A 7,215-nucleotide genomic window follows, 5' to 3' on the forward strand; every position below is an offset into this window, starting at 1 on the left:
GTACGGTGATGTTGTATCTGATTCCCAAAGAGTTCAGCTGTTTCATAAGATCAGGAATTGAGCCAAACGCACCTACGATTATTGGCACGATGGTAAGTTGATGTCGTTTGAGCAAACAACAACAATAATTTGGCATTCATTTGTCTTTTTGTTCACAACTACAACATCCGGTTTCCTGAACACTGAATCATGAAATTTCAGAGAATCTTAACATCTTAATTTTCCACAACCCCTTCTGGGTGATGTTGGTACCATTTATCCGTCATTTAGATTCCAAACTTTTGGCACAAACTACAGTGCAGATTTGTACAAACTTTGTTATGGCGACGTTTTAATTCTTTTTGAGCAAGTATAGAACATGCACTAACAATGTGTGATATACCACACAACCTACATTTATCAGAACAATCTTTCCCATATATGTGTTCTTATTTATTGCGTTTGTATTTAGTGCCTATTCTTGAGCAGCAACTATAAGATTTTCTGTTTCTCTTTTCAAGTCACCTTTAGACAGAAAATTCTATGTTCTGAGATTTTTATGCCTTAATATCTCACTCAAACTGACCATGACGTTTCATTCTTACCAACTCAGTCAACTTTTCTGATTCGATTCTTTCCTTGTAATTCTGCTTATCTTCCAATGGATCTTTATCTAGCTCTTCCTCTTTCGTCCCTGTCACAAGTAACACTTCATGACTGTTAGCCAAGTAGTGGTGAACACTTCTCTCCCTTGACACATTTTCAATCGCAATCAACCCTCTTCCTCCTTTCTTCCTTGTGATATACAGTGTGAGCACATTAGAATTTGGGTGAAGTGCTCCATACTTGACTAACAGTTTCTGTGTGTCACTATTCAGCTTTTTCATTTCTTTCAGTGTCCATCCTACAAAAGCTGCACTGTATTAGATTACAGCAACCGCCCATGAATTAATGGCTGCGAACAGGTTCCTACCATTCAGTCTAGATTTCAGGAGGAATTTGAATCTCTTCATAAACACTTCTTTTGTCGTCTCTTTTATTTCATTGCAAAGCATCGTATCAAGTTCAAGCATCCCCACATGCTTGTATCCTTCTGCATCAGGATCTCCTAATCCTTTAAGATTTGGAAAAATAATGCCTTTCATGGCTCCTCTCTTTCCTCATTTAAGACTAAACTTCTGCACGTTTGAAAATTCCAAGCTCCATATTTATGCCTTCACTCCACTGCAGTATAGTTTGAACCAGAGAATCAATTTCCTTTTCTGGTTTGCCAAACAATTTCAGATCGTCTATAAATAACATGTGGCTGATCTTTGGTCCATTCTTCTCCAGTTGGTATCCCATCTTTGTCTCTCTTAGTACATGTGTCAATGGTATGAGTGCTATTATGAATAGAAGTAGCAAAAAAGAATCTCCTTGGAAGATACTGCGTCTGATGTTGACTGTCTCTATAACACGATCAGCCGGTCACTGACGTGTGACTGGTTTCACATGTTACACTAGTTGTCTCAGAAACGGTCCCGGGGAGATGCGAAGATGGCCAGCCATCAGGATCTGTGTAACGAGAAGAAAATCATACCTTGGATGTGGGTGTGGCTCCTTTACTTTCTCAAGATGACCTTTTCAACCCGATGGCATTCTGGTTGGAATTTTTTATTTCTTCGTCCTCTGGACCATTTCCTCGTTTGATGGAAGCATTCATAGCAAACTCAATAAAACACAACACGACACAATTGTAACATATATGAAACATAATTATTTTATTTTACTTTATGGATACAATATATATTACAAAAACTTTTACAATTTACATATCTTTAAAACTAAACTAACTAGCCTAACTCATGATGAGAGGAGTGGGAGGGGCTCCCCCTCCTCTCATTTACAGAGGGACAGAAAAACACGTGCTCACTTCATGACGGTCCGGACCGAAAAAGAGCGATCTAGAAAAGGGAATTCTGGGAATGCATTTCTTTGTATCTCTACACTCATGGCCAAATGTATACCTTCTCTTTAACTGTATACCTTCTCTTTAAATGTATTTATTTAATGCATTTTAATTACATATGCGTAAAAATGGTCTCTAACACTTAGTCCCACGCGAGCCGTTTTTATGGTCAGAAGAACTCTACTCGATAACGAATAGCCTATGCAAGAATATAGAAGAGCTAGGACCACCTTTCTTTCTACTATAGAAGACAGAAGAACTTTATTTAAGTAGTATACTTAATATATGCAATCACCGTACGCTTGCTTGTATTTAAGTGTCCTCCATGATACCCATACCATACCAAACCACTGCACGTTGCTCATAATTTGACTGACACTATATTTGTAACTGCAATATACATAATCCCAGCTGTGATACTAGGGCTAATTTTCTGAATAGATGCAACACTCTGCGCCTGACCTTAATGACTACAATTCCAAATCCCAACGAACTAGCTGTCCCTATAACTGGGAGGGAAAAACCTAATAGCTAGCTACGAAATCTTATACATTTTACCTCCAAGACGATTGCGTTTGTCTTACCTGCATGCATAAAAAAAAAAAAAAAAAAAAAAAAAAAAAATTTCCTCCCTTCTTCAAACTAAACCTTACCTGTAACTCAAAAATCCTAATGGAAATCCATCTGTAAATAAATAACCCCTCTTCTCTTGAACGCTAACAATCTACTCCTTCCAACCTATCCGCCACTAAACTCCCACATTGCTCCGCATCTGTAGTGGAATCGCTAACTTCCAGCCCCTAATCCCTCACATGCAAACTGATTTAATAGCCGTCACTAAACATCTATACATTTCTACCTCTAAGGCATGCATTACAGCTCATTCCTATCCAGTAAGGGACTTAACAGCCTATGCACATAAAGGCAGGTACTTAACAGCCAAAGTACCCAGAAACAAAGCGATATGCACTACACAACTGTCTCCTCGAGTTTTGCAACGACTAATTACGTTATTGAAACGACACTCCTTGTTATGCAAAACGCCCCATGACTCTTACTAAAAAATACCTACAACTTCAACTCTATTCGCACCTACTGAAAACCTGCCCATATATCTATTCACCTAATTACGCATGACTCAAAACTTGCTGTCTTATCCATGCTATATTGCCCTTACATCTTAACCCTCCTATCATCTAAAATAGCTCGGGCAAAACTCGTAGCTCAATTCTTAATACCTACTCATACTGTAACACTATACTAGACCTAAGCTAACATTAATAAAATAAAAAAAAAGGGTAAGACTAAAATCACATTATCTCCTCCCTAACAAGCCCTCTTACAAACATAGACGCTTACACTGCATGAACTTCACCCCCCCCCTTTATCCATTAACAAGTAAATAGCATGTCCCTAAATCACTTTGAGGAGTGTAACTAATCAGTAGAGATAAAATCCCTCACAAACTAACCCAGTAACACTAACAACGCGGGGTCGCAGAAATACCTGGATTAGAACCTAGGCGCGGAGAAAACCCTCTCAGGGCTGACGGACCCAGTAGGTCTTCCCAGATCATCCGTCTAGGAGAAGGAAAACTCTGAAACTAAACCAAAGGGGAGAGAGGCCTCTTCAGTCTTGGATGACAACCTTCCTAGAGCTGGTGACTCAAACAAATTCACCGGTTTGCAAACCTAAATTGCTTAAGGAGTAGATAGGCTCTGTCTATCGCCCGGCTTCCATACTCCTTCTTTGCCTATTAGTCAAGCGCAGAGACACTATCTCAGTGATTCGACAGAAACACCCAGCGGTAGATCTTGTTTCCTGGCTAGGGCAATGAACGCCGTTCTTCCCCATTCCCAGCATGCCCCATCCCTAAAACTAAACATTTGGGAGTGCTTGAGTATAAGATATGCCTGAGCGATTAGATTGGGTTGACCTTCTTCTAAAGGGTTGAGGGTACCGGATTGACAGTTCCTGGCTGCTGTTCCCGACTGGTAGTACAGGAGCCCTAACTCTTTGGTAGCGCTTAGAGCGGCTGCTCCATCAACAGTTGAATAATATCGGGTTGTTTGCAGTGCCATGACGCGCATGGAAAGGGACCCTGCACTCATCCCCGGTGGGCTTTCCTGAGGCCACAATCCTAATTGGAGAAAGGTCAGCTGATGGTCTACTTGTGATGCATGTCTGAAGCTCCGCATAATCTCTTGTTTAGCTCCCCCTTACCGAAACTCTTAAAAAAAAATATGACGACAGCACAATCTAAAAATAAGCTTAAACCAGGATTAGGGACAAACAAATTCAACTTGCCTCCTCCCTTGAGGCTCTCATTCACAAATATCCTTGGGCTTAGAACTAACTTAGCTGATGTTGAAGCATTTCTCTTAACAAATACCCCGGATATCTTAGCACTAAGTGAGACTAACCTACACTCCTCCATTCCCTCTAACCACTTTAACATGCCTGGATATCTCCCACTCTGCCGTAAGGACTCTGACAGACATATGCACGGACTTGGAGTTTACATTCGTAATACCCTTCCCTTGACTAGAGAAACAAACCTAGAAACAGATGATCAAGCCTTTATGTGCTTTAGACTAAACGTGCAACACAGTATTAGCTACTATTATTTTCTCTACCGCTCTCCCTCGACTCAGGACTGCTCCATAATAAACAAAGTATCTGACAGCATAGACACGGCACTGTCCCTCGACACTAGCGCACAAATACATGTGTTTGGTGACTTTAATGTCCACCACAAAAACTGGCTTGGATTCTCTACTTACACAGATGCAGCGGGCAGCACAACCCATAGCTTCGCTATATCTCACTCCCTATCACAAATTGTTACGTTTCCAACCCGTTTCCCTGACCAGGAAGAACAACACGCATCACTTCTAGATCTGTTTTTGACCACAGTTCCCGATGACTGCATAACGAAGGCCCACAGCCCACTCGGGAACGCTGACCATGCAGTGATAATGGTTGAAATCGCCCTAAACTCTAGACCCAAAACTGAAGAGCCAGTGCTCAAAACAACGAGATATTATAATAAGGCTGACTGGGAAGCCATCAGGGAACTAATTAGAGATGCTCCATGGAAAAATATTTTCTCTCTCCCTGCTGAACAATGTGCAAACGAGACCACTGACTGGTTCAAAACTGCAATCGAAGCGCATGTTCCCATGCGGAAATTTTATAGTAAGCCCCACTCTCCCCAATGGTTTACGTCGACTTGTGCAACTGCCATTACTCAAAAGCAGCATGCATACCGTAGGTTTAACCGACATAAGTCCAGTTCAAACAGACTGAAGTATATAGAAGCTAGAAATAACGTTAAGAAAGAAATAGCGACAGCTAAGAGAGAATTTACGGAAACCACTAAAAAGCGCATCGAAGCACAAAAACTAGGAACTCGAGACTTCTGGAAAATCTACAACAGTGTAGTAAATAATGGGCAATCAACAATTCCCCCACTAACCAACAATCATGAGGTTGTCTCCTCAGCAACCGACAAGGCTAACATGCTTGCCAATCGGTTTGCCTCAAACTCCACACTGGACCCTTCCAACCACCCCCTACCTGACTTTCCTATGCGGACAGACGCCACACTAGACGATCTGAAAACCACCCCTGCTCAGGTGCATGCTATCATAAAAAACCTTGACACCTCAAAAGCGTGTGGACCCGATCTTATCCCAGCTGTGCTATTAAAAAAGTGCTCAGCCGAAGTAGCTCCAGTTCTCTCCAAACTCTACAACAAATGTCTTAATGAAGCTTGCTTTCCGGGCTGTTGGAAAACTGCTTCTGTTGTACCAGTATTCAAGAATTCTGGCGAAAGGACAGACTCATCAAATTATCGCCCCATTAGCCTCCTCCCACTTTTTGCCAAAATATTTGAGACCATAATTAACCATGCTCTAGTCCATCATCTTACAGATGCTAAACTACTGACTGACAAACAATATGGATTTAGACGAGCCCGTTCCACAGCAGACATCCTCACTGTGATCTCTGAACGTATATACCATTCACTGGACAAAGCGGGGGAAGGCAGAGCGGTAGCTCTAGATATATCTAAGGCTTTTGACAGGGTATGGCATGAGGGTCTCCTCAGTAAAATCAGATCATACGGTATCACTGGTAGAATACTTAACATAATTAAATCCTTCTTAGATAAGAGAAAAATCCAGGTAGTCCTCGACGGTCGCACATCTAAACAATATGATATAAATGCGGGAGTGCCCCAGGGTTCTATCCTTGGACCTCTATTGTTCCTGATATTCATAAATGACCTCACCGACAACATTGCCTCTGAGATGGGTATATATGCTGATGACACTACACTCTATGGCAGACACGACAGGAAGACAAATGAACACATTTCTAAAGAAATGGCAGAAACACTAGAGGAAGACCTCCAATCTGTAGTGGAATGGGGACAAAAGTGGTTGGTCGCATTCAATGCTGCCAAGACTAAACTAGTTTCATTCAATAATTACAAGTAACCCTCTCTACCACCCATAGCAATGGCCAACGACTCTTTATCTGAGAGTCCATCTTTCAAACTCCTTGACCTAACGTTCACAGGAAACATGAGTTGGAACAATTACATTGAAGGCATTGCCAGGGCCGCTGCAAGAAAGGTAGGCTCTCTCTACCGTGCTAGAAAACTACTAACACCCGAAAGTATCCTGTACCTCTATAAGGCCACCATTCGCCCATGTATGGAGTATTGCTGCCACATCTGGGCTGGTGCATCTGCTACTAGTCTCTCGCTCCTTGACAAGGTTCAAAAGAGAGTCGCAAACCTGATAGGCCCTGAACTGGCATCTAAGCTTCAGCCTCTGTCCCATCGACGAAATGTTGCATCCCTCTGCCTTTTCTACAAGTATTTTAGTGGTGAATGCTCTGACGAACTGCAATCACTTGTGCCCCCACGACGCGAGCACCCTCGACAAACCCGACAGGCTACTAGATCCCACCCCCACACTGTAGAGGTCCCTAGATGTAAAAGATCTTTTTACTCCAATAGTTTCTTCCCCAGAACCGCAAGACTCTGGAATTCCATTCCAGGTCCCTGCTTCCCCAACAGTACTGACGTGCAGAAGTTCAAGTGTAACGTGAACCGACACCTTGCTGCCCAAATCCCTACATAGTACCCCAGTAGTTGTTGCCCCTGATAGTAGCCCCCTACACCAAAGTGGCAATTTGCCTTGTTTGGGGTGAAAATGTAATAAAAAAAAAAAAAAAAAAAAAAAAAATCACCACTCGGCGATGCTGTAGAGTGC

Source organism: Euprymna scolopes, chromosome 30, assembly GCF_053919585.1.
Source record: "Euprymna scolopes isolate OS-2025 chromosome 30, ASM5391958v1, whole genome shotgun sequence".
NCBI classification, from domain to species: Eukaryota; Metazoa; Mollusca; class Cephalopoda; order Sepiida; family Sepiolidae; genus Euprymna; species Euprymna scolopes.